This window comes from Lynx canadensis, chromosome D4 (assembly GCF_007474595.2).
Source record: "Lynx canadensis isolate LIC74 chromosome D4, mLynCan4.pri.v2, whole genome shotgun sequence".
Taxonomy (NCBI): domain Eukaryota; kingdom Metazoa; phylum Chordata; class Mammalia; order Carnivora; family Felidae; genus Lynx; species Lynx canadensis.
The window spans coordinates 52,358,789-52,376,453 of NC_044315.2; positions in this window are offsets into that span (position 1 = coordinate 52,358,789).

Genomic DNA, 17,665 nt, shown 5'->3' on the forward strand with positions numbered 1-17,665 from the left:
AATATAGTTTCCCAGCCTGTGGACTGTGTTTATATTTTAAATTGTGTGTTTTTAAATAAAAGGTTTGTAATTCTAAGGAGGTTCAAGATTGTATTTTTATTTTATTTTTTTTTTATATATGAAATTTATTGACAAATTGGTTTCCATTCAACACCCAGTGCTCATCCCAAAAGGTGCCCTCCTCAATACCCATCACCCACCCTCCCCTCCCTCCCACCCCCCATCAACCCTCAGTTTGTTCTCAGTTTTTAACAGTCTCTTATGCTTTGGCTCTCTCCCACTCTAACGTCCTTTTTTTTTTTTTTTTTTCCTTCCCCTCCCCCATGGGTTCCTGTTAAGTTTCTCAGGATCCACATAAGAGTGAAACCATATGGTATCTGTCTTTCTCTGTATGGCTTATTTCACTTAGCATCACGCTCTCCAGTTCCATCCACGTTGCTACAAAAGGCCATATTTCATTTTTTCTCATTGCCACGTAGTATTCCATTGTGTATATAAACCACAATTTCTTTATCCATTCATCAGTTGATGGACATTTAGGCTCTTTCCATAATTTGGCTATTGTTGAGAGTGCTGCTATGAACACAGGAGTACTGATGCATAGGGGCACTTGTACCCCAATGTTCATAAGATTGTATTTTTAAAATGGCTAGTGCTTCGGGAGTTCTACATAAGCACTCTGCCCAACTCAAGATCATAAAGATTTTCACTAATTTATTTTTTGCTGTTCAAAAGTTGTATAGATTTAATTCTTAGATTTATGTCTATGATCTATTTTGAGTTAACTTTTGTATATGGTAGGAGAAAAGTGTGTGTGTGTGTGTGTGTGTGTATTTTCTTTGGTTATTCAATTTCAGAACTATTTAAAGAAAGGACTTTGCATTGCCTATTTAATGTTTTGGCATCTTTGTCGAAACCAATTGATAAAAAATGTAATGGTTAATTTCTTAACTTTCAATTCTCTTTCATTTATCAATATATCTATCCTTGTGCTACTACTATATTTTTTAAAGTTTATTTTTAGAGAGAGAGAACATGTGTGCACTTGAGTGGAGAAAGGGCAGAGACAGAGGGGGTGGCGGGGGAGAGAGAATCCCAAGCAGGCTCCCCGTGTTGTCAGCCCAGAGCCCAACATGGGGTTTGACCTCATGAACCATGAGATCATGACTTGAGCTGAAATCAAGAGTCAGATGCTTAACCAAATGAGCCACCCAGGTGCACCTGTCTTGATCATTATAGCTTTATAGCAAGTTGTGAAATCAGATATTGTTAAGTCTTCCAACTTTATTCTTTTTCAAGAATACTTTGCTGGTGGGAATGTTGAATAAGATAGTCACTAGACCAAGTTTGACATCAGATGTAGCAATTTGACCTTTGATATTTATCCCAGAGCATTGAAAACTTAAGGTCATGCAGAAACTTACACACAAAAGTTCAAAGCCGGTTTATTTGTAATAGTCTTAAAGTGGAACCTATTTGCGTGTCCTTCAGTGGTGAATGGCTAAACAAATGGTGGTATATCCATACCATGGAATATTACTCAGCAATGGAAAAGAATCAAGCATTTATATATGCATGACTTTATTTATATAACATTTGTGAAGTAACATACAGATAGACATGGATAGTGATTAGTAACCGGCAAGTGATAGGAGACAGGGACCGTATGGCTATAAAAGGGTAACATGAAGAATTGTGATGAACAGAATTGTCATGTATCTTTTTTTAATGTTTAGTTTTGAGAGAGCGTGAGTGGGGGAGGGGCAAAAAGAAAGGGGAACAGAGGATCTGAAGCAGGCTCTGTGCTGAGAGCAGCAAGCTTGATGTGGGGCTCGAACTCCCAAACCATGAGATCATGATCTGAGCCAAGGTCCAGCACTATTCAGGCACTCCAGTATGGTCATGTATCTTGATAGTGGTTTTAGTTATGCAAGGCTACATGTGATCCGATTGCATAGAACCACATACACAGAGGATGCATATATCGCTGGTGCAATCTAAAAAATCTCTGTGGCTTGTGCTAATGTCAGTTTTCTGGTGTGATATTGTACTATAATTCTGAACCATGTTAACATTGGGAGAGCCTGCGAGAATGATTCAGTGGACCTCCCTGTACATTTATTGCAATTTTCTATGATTTGATAAGATTTCAAAAGAAGTTGAAAAAATGTAGGAAGAAAGAATAAAACTAAGGGTTTCTTGAGAATGTACTTCAATTCTGAAAAATAATGTAAAAGAAAAAAAATAAACATGGATTATTAAAAACTTTCTTTTTTTTTAAATTTTTTTCAACGTTTTTTATTTATTTTTGGGACAGAGAGAGACAGAGCACGAACGGGGGAGGGGCAGAGAGAGAGGGAGACACAGAATCGGAAACAGGCTCCAGGCTCTGAGCCATCAGCCCAGAGCCCGACGCGGGGTTCGAACTCCGGGACCGTGAGATCGTGACCCGGTTGAAGTCGGTCGCTTAACTGACTGCCCCACCCAGGCGCCCCTAAAAACTTTTAAAAAGTAACATAAGAGCATTGTGAAGGAACCCCCCGGGTGGCAAAGTAGGTTAAGTATCTAACTCTTGATCTCAGCTCAGGCCTTGATCTCAAGGTTGTTCAATCCCCATGTTAGGCTATAACTGGGTGTAAAGCCTACTTCAAACAAACAAACAAAAATGATTAGTTCTCACACAAGGATAACTGCTATTAACAATGTGTACACATTTTCCTTTCTTTTTAAGCATGTAGTAAATATTATTTTGTAATAGACTTTTTCAAATCGTCTGTTGTGAGCTTTTTACTGTATCATTAAATATTCTTCCATAACATCATTTTACATGTTTTTATAAAAGAGAAATGTGTGGAAATACCATCAGTTCTAAATAAATTATTGGATATTTAATTAGGTTTCTAGTTGTATTGTGGCAACAAAGGTGCAATAAATATTTTTTCATATTTTTTCTTTATATAAGCCCATATTATTGGAATATATTTCTAGACCTAGAAATGCTAGCTCAAAAATTGAGCATATTTCTAATTTTTCAAAGTATCCTGAAAATTTCTCTCAAGAGTTATGGTACCAATTCATAGTTCCACCAAGAGTATATATATTATCAATAAAATATGTGTTTTACATAAAACAATATGTATATATAATATATAATGTTGCATATGCGTCTATTTCATTAACTTAATAAATGAAGTGAATCTCACTATTTTAATTATCTTTTTTTACATTCTTATTGGCTATTTGTATCTTTCTTAGGTGATTTGTCCATTATATCATTTACCCATTTTCTGTTAGAATATTTAACACTTTTTTGTAAACAACTTTTGACTGAATCAGGTTCCAGTAATACTCTGTTTTCAGATTTCAAAGATATCAGCATTTTTAATAGAAATAATATATTACATATATAGAGCATATTAGGCTTTTGCAAAGTATAGAATTCTGTGAAATTGCTCTTCTTACCTTTGGCCAGTTTTCAACAAACCAGATGCTGTACTGCATTATGCCAATTTGGAAAGTGCCATGGGAAGCCAACATAATTGTCTTCCTCCTATCAAAAAGGTAGATAAAATATTGCCATTTTTCCATAATATTTTTAGTTGTCAATGATGTATTTTTAAAATTCTCCCTCTTTTCTTTGCTTCTTTTAAATTTTATATCTAGTATAGTTAACAGATATATAACATATGTATAGACATATGCATATAGCATACGTTATGGGAGTTTCCAGTATACAATACAGTTATCTAACAGTTCTGTACATTACTCCGTGCTCATCATGGTGAGTGTACTCTTTAATCCCCATCATCTATTTCACAAAGTGAGCAGATACTATTTCAATATTTGTAAAGTAGTTGTTTTACTGCATGTACTTTATGGTCAGTAGATGTGATCTTAAACTTACTCCACAAGTTCTCTTCCAGGCATAACATGATAAAGCTCTTAAGTTATTCTATAAATAAATGGAAGAAAAGCAAATTCATTTTGGCTTGTATGCCATTTTTCAGAGTATGAGATGTCTGGTGGTTAGAGCAAACACACATCAGGATTTTTATATTCAACTTTTCCAATTACATACTACTTTTGAAATTCACTTAACATCTCAATGATACAGCTTAACCATCTGTGAAATGTGTAGAGTACAAATACTGGGTGACTTGAAGCTTAATTAATATTTTAAATGTCCTTTGAAAGATTGGATTAAAAAGTTACTAGTATTGCAAAATCTGTGAAATTATAATTATTTTTATTTCAAATCTATTGAGCAGTGTTGACACAGAAACCAAAAGCCAATAGATAGAAACCAAAAGCCATTATTTGGAAGCCTGGTAACATTTTCCATCTGCATATAATTGAGGACAAATAGAACAAGCTTTGAAAAAGAGACAAAAGAAAAAGGACACTTCTTAAAATGTGACTCATATCTCCAGCAGGACGTGGGTGGCTCAGTCCTCTAAGTGTCCAACTTTTGATTTTGGCTCAGGTCATGAACTCATGATTTGTGAGACTGAGCCCCACATTGGGCTCTGTTCTGAGGGTATGGAGCCTGCTTGGGATTCTCTATCTTCCTCTCTCACTACCCCTCCCCCACTTGTTCTCTCTCTCTCTCAATCTCTCTCTCTTTCTCTGTGTGTGTGTGTGTCTGTCTGTCTCTCTCAAACTAAAGAAAGAAACTTAAAAAAATGTGGCATGAATCTCCAACTCATTTCTGACATGAAAATGTCATGTTTCATCATCACAGTTTGCGGAATTTAGTTATGTACAGCATCTGGTGTCAATCTGTTTCATTGTTACCCTGTTAGAGTTTGCTTCACAGTCATTGTGCAAGAAATCATCTTAAGATTTTGTTAAGACTTTAGTTCTTTGGTATAAGTTTATCAAAAGCTTTTGTGCTTGTCTGTGTATAAGAGAGAGAATGAAAGGGAGGGAGAAAGAGAGAATATGAGTATAGCGATGCTATGGAGAGTAGGAATGGCCTTTTATTGATGGGTCAGAAAAATTAGAGACTTACATGAGGCATCTCCATCATCGTTTTTATCTTTGTACTATTTCTTCGGTCAAAATAGTGCATCTTTTCTCCTTGACTTTACCGTCTTCTTTACCCTCTTTAAATGTTTTGTTGTTTCCTAATTTGTGATGCTACTCTTTCAGGTTTCTGTGTTTCTAAGTTGGCAGGATAGTATATTTTAATATTTTATTAGCCAAGAGACCTATTCTGAAGGTAAGGTGCACTCTCCAGTCAGAAAATCTTGAATCTCTCTGGTAAATTGGTAATGTGGCTTATAGTTCTCTATAATCCAATCATACTGCCTGTCTCATCAGATAAATTTCCTCAACCTTTGTAGTTCCAGGTTTAGGAGACAGTGCCCTACCCGCAGTTCTTAGTAAACCTATGGTTTCTTTTTATTACAGAGCTTTGCCCGAGTATTTTCCAGTGTCTAAAGACTGTCTGAAATTCCATATTTCTTTATCTTCAAAAGGCTAATGCTTTACACTGTATAGACTGCCCTTTCTGGAATGTCCTCAAAAGCTGGTGTAGTGTGTTATAATAGTCTTGTAATAATTTAATAAATTTATAACCACATAGACATTTACTTATGTATTGATAACACAATGCAACATGAAGCAGAGGCAGAGAACCAATCCATTTGGGTCATCATTTCACCTCCATTGCCTTGTTCAGTGAACCTGGCACACAGAAGCCCCTCAACAAGTATGTATTGATTTGATTGATGATGTGTGTTGGATATAAATACTTCTTTGAAACCTAGAGGAAAAGCTGAGGAGTACTCTAGAAGTCATCTAATGTTTTTTTTGTTATTCATAAAATATCATTGATTATCTGTTTTCTAGGTTCTGCTTCTCTGTCTTTACAAAGATCCTATTGCATCACAAGTGGCACATTTTATTTTCAGATAGCCCCAATTGTTAACATGTCAATTCCTTTTTCAATCAAATTTTTTTTCCTCTTAAATATTTCTTACGTAAAGAGAGTATATGTTAGACTATTAGCACTTGACTCTATTTCGTCTCTCATGGCCATATATATCTAAGGAGATATGTATTAATATAATAAAGATCAGTAAACGGCACAGTGAGAGCATTCATCAGTTTGAAATGTAACTTAAATTACATTCTAATTGGAGTGAGCTTTTAAACTATGACCTCCATTATCTTCTTCTGCAAAAATTTACTATATACAATGATAATAATAGCCAGCACCTGTTGAGTTTATCCTGTATATCAGACATTGTTATAAGTGTTGTAAGTATGGTAACTCATTTACAACAAGAACCCAGAAGGCAGTTCAGTATTACATACTATACATTATTATATAAAGACATTATTTACATTTTAGTAAGCTAGTGAGAGCGATAATATGCTATTATTTATTAGTAATTTAATGTGAATTAGTTGAACTGAGTATTGAAGAAAAATGAGCATTTTACCAATTAGGGGATTATTTTGGGACACAGTGCATACCTGGTCAACGCATGACCAGGAGCAGTGATATTTTGAGTGGGGGACTGAATTTTATCTCTCATACAGAAGGTCCTCCACATGGAGGATAAGGAAAACAGAAATGATAGATGAGTCACAGGAAACAACAACTATCACCTGCTTCATGAGTCTATGAACCATTTCAACTGCTGCAACAATTTGATTTTAATTAGAAAACTGAATTCACTGCTAGTGTGCCAAAGATGTGAAGTGATCCATGGTCATGATGCACCTTGATTTGACAGATCATTCTTGCTCTCAGGTGCTATGAAGTTTTTCTCTTACCAAAGGAAAACTAGACTTTCTTTTTAATGTGTAAGCAATATAAGGGAATGTAAACACTAAAAATTGGGGGGTGCCTGGATGGTGCCCCTCAGTCAGTTGAGTATCTGACTGTTGACTTGGGCTCAGGTCTTGATCTCAGGGTTTGTGAGTTTGAGAACCATGCTGGGCTCTGCATTGACAGCTTGGGATATTCTCTCTCTCTCTCTCTCTCTCTCTCTCTCTCTCTCACTCTTTCTCTCCCTCAAAAATAAACATACATTAAAAAAAAAACTAACTGAAAATTTCACTGTCTTCTCCAGAACTTACACTGTTTTTAAAAGCACAGTTCAATTCATGGTGTGTATTATAATATATGTTTTGAACTATAACCAAATTTAGTATCTTCAGATTTTAAATAATGGAATAAGTGGCTATTACTTGTTAATTTAATCATAACAATATTAAAAATAAATTTAATTCTTGGGGCACCTGGGTTGCTCAGTCAGTTAAGCATCGGACTTCAGATCAGGTTATGATCTCATGGTTTGTGAGTTCCAGCCCCGAGTCAGACTCTCTGCTGACAGCTCAGAACCTGGAGCCTGCTTCAGATTCTGTGTCTTCCTCTCTCACTGCCCCTCCTCTGCTTGCACTCCATCTCTGTCTCTCAAAATTAAAAATGTTTAATCAAATAAACTATAGTTCTTATTTCTCTGGGAAAGGAGATGAAGGATTTTTCTTAAATATAATATCCATGTAAAAATTCCACCACCTAAATACTGGGAGACTCTTACAGGAATTTGTACCCCATTACAAATAATTTAATGCTGGCAAAATACCAAAATCCATGTTGCTTACTTTGGCAGGTGTTGGATGTTTTGAAGAATAGAGTTCGTGTAATATTTCTGTCATGCCGAGCCATGCTGTTCTTTTCCTCAGTAAAACTAGGTTCTAGAAATAGAGCAACTGAGAACTTTTGAGTTTTTTTTTAAATGGTATCAACGACAAACCTCTCCATTTATATTTATTTATTTATCCCTCCAAATAAATGTCTTAATAAGGAAGTAAAATATTTGCCACAATATTTTATATAGTATAAGGAAAACACATACCTTTACTTTTTATTCTAAACTTGGGCTTCATAATCTGCAATCCACAGATGGGTGTCAAAAGTTTACAGATATTTAAATTACATGAAGAATTTTGTGTGAATGCAGTTATAAATATAATTCCTATCATTTTTTTTTTCCTGGGGAAGGGTTCCAAAAATTCATGAAGGTAGGAGAGGGCATTCTGTAACAAAACAAAACAAAATTAAGAATCATGGCTTATGTCTACAATCAATCACCATTACTTCTTTCACAGTAGGCTAATAAGAGTTGACACATGTTTGGCAGTTAATTTGTACCAAACATTGCTTTAAGTGCTTTATGTATAATAATTCATTTTATAGACTCAACAGTTTTATGAGTCAACTTTACATTTATTTCAGTCTTAGAGATGAGAGAACTGAGTTATAGACAGTTAGTGATGTGCTCAAGATCAGCCAGTAGTAATTAATAGGGCAAGGATTTGAACCTGAGAAACCATTTTCCAGGATCTGTGCTACAATGTATAATGTAAATGACCTTTCATTAAAAGTTCATATAGGTTAAGACATAGACAAAGACCATATATTGATTTATTCACTTTATACCATTATCTCATATGATCATCACAATAATATGAATTAAATACAGTTTATTTTCTACATTTTACAGTAGAGAAAACTAGGTTTTGAATAGTTTAACAGGTGAATGAGATACCTACAGCACTTGATACCTAGAGAGTGTCCAATGAATGAAAATTTTCTATTCTTTTTCTCCCTGAAGATACTACATGCAAAGAAGAAAAACAGATTGGAAAAGAAGAAAAAGTATTTCCTCTGGCTTGGGTACTTATGTACCTTTAAAAAGGTTTAGGAAAGAATAAAGTCAGAGTAGAGGAAAAATGACAAATCTAATCATTTTACTCAGGAAATATTTCCATGAAAATGAATAAGTATGGATAGTAAGGAAAGAAGTTTGGGATTCATTTGAAACCTACTTCCATGAGGCATCTAACCAACTATAATTTTAATTCATCTAAGGAACAGTTCTGTTTCCATTCTTATGCTCCTCTACTGGGTACCTATGTTCGGGGGCCCAAGATTATTTAAATACACTTTATCCTTAGAGCTTTTTCCTTTATTTCAAGATTTCACTTCATTTTGCATAGAAACTATTCAGCTTGGTAGCATTCACTTAAAGCCATCTTTGTTTTAAAGTGCTTTGGAATTTCTGAGCTGTGTAGATGTTTGCCACAACCACAAATCATAAAGAAAATCTGCAGATGTTAACACTGTTTATGCATGCTCCTATTTGCTGTCTTCTGCTTCCCACCTCTTCACCTTAACTAAATACTGACTTCCTCCAGCAGACCACATCTGCTTGCTGGGATGGAGAGCTGCCTGCTCTGGACTTTCAAGTGCTGTTTCTGAGGAGAAATCCACTCCCATTACCCTGCTGTCTCCCACTTACTTATTCTCTCCAATTTTTTAAAAAAAAATTTTAATGTTTATTTTTGAGAGAGAGAAAGAGAGCATGAGTGGAGGAGGGGCAGAGAGAGAGAGACGGGGACACAGAATCTCAAGCAGGCTCCAGGCGCTGAACTGTCAGCACAGAGCCCATTGCAGGACTCAAACCCACGAACTGTGAGATCATGATCTGAGCTGAAGTCGGAGGCTTAACCGACTAAGCCACCCAGGCGCCCCTGTTCTCTGCAATTATTTTTTTATTTAGTTATTTATTTTTTAAATATGAAATTTATTGTCAAATTGGTTTCCATACAACACCCAGCGCTCATCCCAACAGGTGCCCTCCTCAATACCCATCACCCACCCTCCCCTCCCTCCCAACCCCCATCAACCCTCAGTTTGTTCTCAGTTTTTAACAGTCTCTTATGTTTTGCTCCCTTCCTCTCTAAACTCTTTTTTTTTCCTTCCCCTCCCCCATGGTCTTCTGTTAAGTTTCTCAGGATCCACATAAGAGTGAAAACATGCTATCTGTCTTTCCATGTATGACTTATTTCACTTAGCCTAACACTCTACAGTTCCATCCATTTTGCTACAAAAGGCCATATTTCATTCTTTGTCATTGCCTCATAGTATTCCATTGTGTATATAAACCACAATTTCTTTATCCATTTGTCAGTTGATGGACATTTAGGCTCTTTCCATAATTTGGCTATTGTTGAGAGTGCTGCTATAAACATTGGGGTACAAGTGCCCCTATGCATCAGCACTCCTGTATCCCTTGGGTAAATTCCTAGCAGTGCTATTGCTGGGTCATAGGGTAGATCTATTTTTAATTTTTTGAGGAATCCCCACACTGTTTTCCAGAGTGGCTGTACCAGTTTGCATTCCCACCAACAGTGCAAGAGGGTTCCCGTTTCTCCACATCCTCTCCAGCATCTGTAGTCTCCTGATTTGTTCATTTTAGCCTCTCTGACTGGCATGAGGAGATATCTGAGTGTGGTTTTGATTTGTATTTCCCTGATGAGAAGCGACGTTGAGCATCTTTTCATGTGCCTGTTGGCCATCCGGATGTCTTCTTTAGAGAAGTGTCTATTCATGTTTTCTGCCCATTTCTTCACTGGGTTCTTTGTTTTTTGGGTGTGGAGTTTGGTGAGCTCTTTATAGATTTTGGATACTCGCCCTTTGTCTGATATGTCATTTGCAGATATCTTTTCCCATTCCTTGGTTGCCTTTTAGTTTTGTTAATTGTTTCCTTGGCAGTGCAGAAGCTTTTTATCTTCATGAGGTCCCAATAGTTCATTTTTGCTTTTAATTCCCTTGCCTTTGGGGATGTGTCAAGTAAGAAATTGCTGCAGCTGAGGTCAGAGAGGTCTTTTCCTGCTTTCCCCTCTAGGGTTTTGATGGTTTCCTGTCTCACATTCAGGTCCTTTATCCATTTTGAGTTTATTTTTGTGAATGGTGTAATAGAGTGGTCTAGTTTCATCCTTTTGCATGTTGCTGTCCAGTTCTCCCAGCACCATTTGTTAAAGAGACTGTCCTTTTCCCACTGGATATTCTTTCCTGCTTTGTCAAAGATTAGTTGGCCTTACATTTGTGGGTGTAGTTCTGGGGTTTCTATTCCATTGGTCTATGTGTCTGTTTTTGTGTCAATACCACGCTGTCTTGATGATTACAGCTTTGTAGTAGAGGCTAAAGTCTGGGATTGTGATGCCTCCTGCTTTGGTCTTCTTCAAAATTACTTTGGCTATTAGGGGCCTTTTGAGGTTCCATTAAAATTTTAGGATTGCTTGTTCTAGCTTCAAGAAGAATGCTGGTGCAATTTTGATTGGGATTGCATTGAATGTATAAATAGCTTTGGGTAGTATTGACATTTTAACAATATTTATTCTTCCAATCCATGAGCACGGAATGTTTTCTATAGTTTTCAGCATACAGATCTTTTACATCTTTGGTCAGGTTTATTCCTAGGTATATTATGCTTCTTGGTGCAACTGTGAATGGGATCAGTTTCTTTATTTGTCTTTCTGTTGCTTCATTATTAGTGTATAGGTATGCAACTGATTTCTGTACATTGATTTTGTATCCTGCAACTTTGCTGAATTCATGTATCAGTTCTAGCAGACTTTTGGTGGAATCTGTCAGATTTTCCATGTATAATATCATATCATCTGAAAAAAATGAAAGCTTGACTTCATCTTTGCCAATTTTGATGCCTTTGATTTCCTTTTGTTGTCTGATTGCTGGTGCTAGAACTTCCAACATTATGTTAAACAACAGCGGTGAGAGTGGACATCCCTGTTGTGTTTCTGGTCTCAGGGGGAAAGCTTTCAGTTTTTCCCCATTGAGGATGATATTACCTGTGGGCTTTTCATAGATGGCTTTCATGATGTTTAAGTATGTTCCTTCTATCTCAACTTTCTTGAGGGTTTTTATTAAGAAAGGATGCTGAATTTTGTCAAATGCTTTTTCTGCATCGATTGACAGGATCATACAGTTCTTTTATTAATGTGATGTATCACATTGAATGATTTGCGAATGTTGAACCAGCCCTGCTCTCTGCAATTTTTATATCTCCTTCCATCTCTTATATTCTCCCCCTATATGTCTTTAGGCCCGGCTCTTACTTGTCTTCAACCTGTTGCCATTTTTCTTGTCTGGCTTCATAATTCTGCTGGCAACCTATCTAAACATTTATGGGAATCTCATTGATAACAATATTAAACACCCATCAGCCACCTACCAGGATATCACTGAAGCCTGGGAATGGACGATTGTAATGTAGTGGAAGGAACACAGGCTTTAGAAGCAGTCCAGGATATGTCATTTTCTAGTTGGGCAGTTTTACCGAGTTAGTACATTGAAGTCTACTACCATATGTATTTTTTTTTCAACGTTTTTTTTTATTTTATTTTTGGGACAGAGAGAGACAGAGCATGAACGGGGGAGGGGCAGAGAGAGAGGGAGACATAGAATCGGAAACAGGCTCCAGGCTCCGAGCCATCAGCCCAGAGCCTGACACGGGGCTCGAACTCACGGACCGCGAGATCGTGACCTGGCTGAAGTCGGACGCTTAACCGGCTGCGCCACCCAGGCGCCTCTACTACCGTATGTATTAATAGAAGTAATATATGTTTCTCTTAGAGTTATTTTATTTATTTTGTTTTTGTTTTTGTTTTTTTTTTTAATTTAATGTTTATTTATTTTTGAGAGAGACATAGACAGAACGTGAGTGGGTTAGGGGCAGAGAGAGAGAGGGAGACACAGAACCTGAATCAGGCTCCAGGCTCTGAGCTGTCAACACACATCCCAAAGCGGGGCTCTAACTCAGGAGCTGCGAGATCATGACCCGAGCCAAAGTCAGAGACTTAACTGACTGAGCCGCCCAGGCTCCCCTCTCTTAGAGTTATTTTAAAAGGAGCATGTGATTTTGCAAACTGTAGCTTGCTAGGCAAATTATAAAAGTGACTAAAAGAGGACCATACTAGGATCAACGATGACAGTGTGACATAGGAAAAGACTGTGAATAAACTAGCTCTGCATAGCCTAGGTCCATTTTAAATAAGGTAAAAATTGCCATACTGTGGAAATGTCACTTCTTAGTCTTACTCATTCAAAATTTTTTGTTGAGTACCTTCTATGTGCCGGTTTTTCTCAGAATTATGTCAGGTCCAAAGTTTTGTAACAACTTATCCCTTTTAGCATTATCCCATTTATAAATAGCTACGTATCCACAAATGCAATTTTATGAAGATAAAATTATATTATTTTAAAAATAATTGAAATACTTAATGTTATTTTAAAATAAAAACCATAACAATTCCAATCCATTTCTTACTTCCCTCCTGCCACAATTCAGCTTTAAGACTTATGCATTTATGATGCAGTGTGCTAAAGAAAGGTCAATGAATAGACGAAGGCCAAGAAATTTCTGAACTAGAAGTACAAAAATACATCCTTTTCTATTACCACACCTAAAATAGATCATCCTGCACTATCAGTCTCCCTCTTCTAACTTTGATTGAATTACAGTACTTATGTATTCCCCATCAAACTTAAATATTTCTCATTAACATGAAAGTCCCATACAGATAGGATATTTTCTGTCTTGTTCATTATTGTGACCCCAGAATCTATCCCTATTAATTGACACTTAGAAGCTGCTCCATGCTATTTATCATATAATAATGAATTCACGTGATTATTTCATCTGTGTGTGCGCACGTGTACACACGTCAAACTCTGTGAGAATGCAGATTGTGTGTATTTTGTTCATCACTGTCCCAGGGTGCCCTCAGACATACTCGGCATATTGAATATGGCCCATAAATACGATAAACAGTTGATCAAATAAAGCGGAAATCAGACACTCCCTTTTCATTTCTTTTGAAAAATCCATCATGTCAATTTTACCTTTGCAGAATAACTTATATTAGCATAGTTATGATCCTATGGCTTTGATCTGATATTTGGCAACGTATTTTTTTTCTTTCAAGTTTTTATTTAAATTCTAGTTAGTTAAGGGGTGCCTGGGTGGCTCAGTCGGTTGGGCATCCGACTTCGGCTCAGGTCAGGAACCCGCGATTAGTGAGTTCGAGCCCCACGTCGCATCGGGCTCTGTGATGACAGCTCAGAGCCTGGAGCCTGCTTTGGATTCTGTGTCTCCCTCTCTCTGACCCTCCCCTGCACATGCTCTGTCTCTCTCTTTCTCAAAAATAAAGATAGATAGATAGATAGATAAATTCTAGTTAACATATGTGGCAAAATTGGTTTCAGGTGTAGAATTTAGTCTTTCATCACTTATATGTAACACCTGGTGTTCATCACAAGTGGCAACGCATTTTTAATGTGCATATGTCTTTACCCACCTAGATAAATGTCTGTTATAGTCATCATTAGGATGAAGGGGTTATTACTATAAGGTGCTAAACAAATTAATCGTTAAGACAGGACACAAATTTTATTTCTTCTATATTTGCCCGTGTCCTGTATGGATCATTGTTCTGCTTTATCTTAACATTTTGTGTAGCTTTCTTAATATTTTACTTAGGTATGTTAGGTTGTAAGTGGATATGCTCATTGTTTCATTTATTGTAGCTTTCAAAAAATAAGATAACATTTTATTGTAGCTTTCAGAAAGGCCTTTATTGTATTTTTGAGAAAATAACATTTTTAAAAGGTAAGCAAGAGGATGCAAAAGGAAAACAAATGGATAGATGTGAGCTTGATACACAGACACAAGTTGTGAAATAACAAATATAACTGGCAAGGTTGAGCCATGACTTTGCCATCAATGGAAGCCATGACAATGAGAATACAATGGTCTTTTTTGTTATTTACTAACTTAAATGATAACAAAGGTTGATTGCTAAGGAGTATGACTATTTCTCATAATAAGACGAGAAAGATTTCCCACTTCAGGAATAAGATCCCGTTTTAATTAAGAAACAACACCCTCAATAACATCCCAACTATTGACAATTATCCTTATCTTCTTCACATAACACAGCTCAGTTACGTAAATACAGTTCCACCGGGGACCGGTGCTTTACGGTCTAGGCCTGTGGCTTTCTACCGATCTGGCTTAATCTGAGAAATTTGGACTGTGTTTCTTTAGGAAACTCAATGCTTTTGATAGACAGTTAAGCAGTAGTTTCCAGATTTTCTTCTTAGCCTATTCTTGGAGTGCTGATACATTTATATAATTGGACAAACTTTTGTAATTTTTCCCAGGAAACCAATTCCCTGAGGCAGAGGTATGGTTTCCCTAGACATTCAGTCTGTACTTTGAATGAAGGAACATTTTACTCACTTAGAGAGATCCTTGCAAGAAACCACAGGACACTAAAGATGTAAAACTAAAAGATGAAATCAATAATTAAGGATTTACAAAGATAAGTGAAATTAGGTCAAATACCCTATAGGTGGTTGTGTGAGTAAATCTGAATGTAGAGTTGGCCAATTTGGCATGGAGTACTTATTGAGTATAATGAAAAGCATTAATTTCTACTCCTTGAACAAATTTATGACTGAGACAGAAGTCCACATGGTGTCTGAGGCAGGAGACACACAGGAATAGGGGATTTGCCCCAGTAACTCAAATTCAAACATAATCCTCAGGGACAGTGCAGTTTGTCTTTCTTGATTTAGTTCTCTTTATTTCTAGAGACAGTATTACTCCAATTTGGTGATAGTTTTTAAGGAACACAATACAAAGTATGTGTGAAAATGAAGATTTCATGAGATGAAGAGTAACAACAATTCTAAAAATGAGGGGCGCCTGCATGGTTTGGTCAGTTGAGGGTCCAACTTCAGGTCAGGTCATGATCTTGGAGTTTGTGAGTTCAAGTCCCACATCAGGCTCACTCCTGTCAGTGCAGAGCAAGCCTGCTTCAGATCCTCTGTCCTGTTTTCTCTGCCTCTCCCCTGCTTATGCTCTCTCAAAAGTAAATAAAACGTTAAGACCAAAAACAATAAAATGATAAATAACTATAAGCATCACAAAACCAAAAACCTGTGCTAGTGCGCAACTGTGATACTGAAGCATTAGTATCTTCATGAAAAATCCCTGCTGATCATTATAGAGCTGCAGAGGGAATTAAAAGTTCATACCTATAAGGAACCTGGATCTTTACGGTCATAGAACACCCTTAACTTTATGTTATACTTAGTGGTACAGTAGTTATCCCTCAAAGAAGCCCCCATAAACTGGCTTTAGCAATGAGGAAGTTGTCCTTCCAGACTTGGTTTGAAGCAGCTGCCACATTGGCTCCCTCCAGCAGCAGCAGCAGCTGTGACATTTCCCAGGCCCAAATGGCATTCATCTGAGGCCCACTCTCAAAATATTTTGGAATAAGTAGGATTGCTCTTTCCAACCACCCCAAACCCCTTCCCTGTCTTCCTATCCAGCTATTGGGCCCACTCTTTCCTCTCCAGATACCCCTCCCCCAAGGCACATGCAAGGGCACGCAGTTTTGAGACCATACGCATTTCTAAACATAATGGAGCTAGAATGGACTTTGTGTTAATCCAGAAATGTGGGGGATCCAAGCATGTAGGTCTCACCTACATTTGATTCCTAACTCTAGATGTTGTTGTTAGAGGTAGAAAAATGTGAGTTGTCAACACATTTGTTGGGGCTATCCTCTGGAGATTTCGAAGAGAGTTGGACAATAAACCTTTCAATTATTTTGATTCAGTTTTTCTCTGGAGTTTACCAAATGCCATTCTATTAGTAAAAAGGTGTCAGCACAGGTTATCACCTCACACTTCCCACGTTTTACATGTGAGTCTAGACAAAGAGCTAATTGAAAGTTGGGAACCAAATTTTCCTGATACCGCTTTGTGCCACAATGTCAACTCAATCTAGTGCTTCCTACCTAACAGTGAAGCGACGGCTTATGCAGACAAAGAGCAGTTTTCCATTTTTGAAAGGAAATTGGTCTCAAAACTTGTTAAGAATTTAGAGAATGCATCTGCACAAAATAAATATGAATGGCACTTTTTAATATGTGCCATATTAATAAAGATAATAACATACATTTTGCCAATTGCCCTGTGATTGAAAATGTGCTTTCATATTTAGTTCCTTATTTGCTCATCATAGTCCTTTCATTCATGAGGAGAAAGAAGCATCTATTTTAATAACACCCTTTGATTATATAACACAGAAACATTTCTCCTTCGAGTTACACAAGGATAGTAGGACTCATTTTCGTTTTCACAGGAGTTCTGTATATTTGGTTCTTTGCACATCAGGCTAAATGGCAACCGACCCTTTATTTAAAGATTCTTCATTTTCAGCTGTTGGCACTGCAATCCTTTCAGCTGCTCTTAGCCTCCAGAGCCTGCACATAATAAATAATACAATCTGCTGGAAGCCTCTAACAGCTTTAAATGTTTCTGCTAATGTGCCTGTGGCATTTTAGACCAGACTTTTAAAACTTCCCTAAAATCTAGGAATTACAAAGCGTTTATGGGTTTAAAAGGGCATAAATTAATGAACTGCTTGATTTTCTTTTCGATGAGACCTCCATTTTCCAGCTCAATCACTGAGCGCTATCGCTTCTGATATCCAAATGGCTAGGGCAGCTAATCGCCTGTTATAAATGACCACACTCTTTACCATATCTGCTTTAAGATTGATCTACTGAATTGCATGATTAGTTTGGTATCCAGTATATTGGAGCTGCAAACCCCAAATGAAAAATCAGCTCTTCCTTTTTTTGTTGATTCACATCTACTAGAGCTGCTTCCTCACTCTTTCAAATTCTAATCTCTAAGGCAGGTGTCTGATGGGTATTAGGAAAAAGTTAAAACTTCCATTGCATTCAGAAGTGAGGAGCAGGTAAG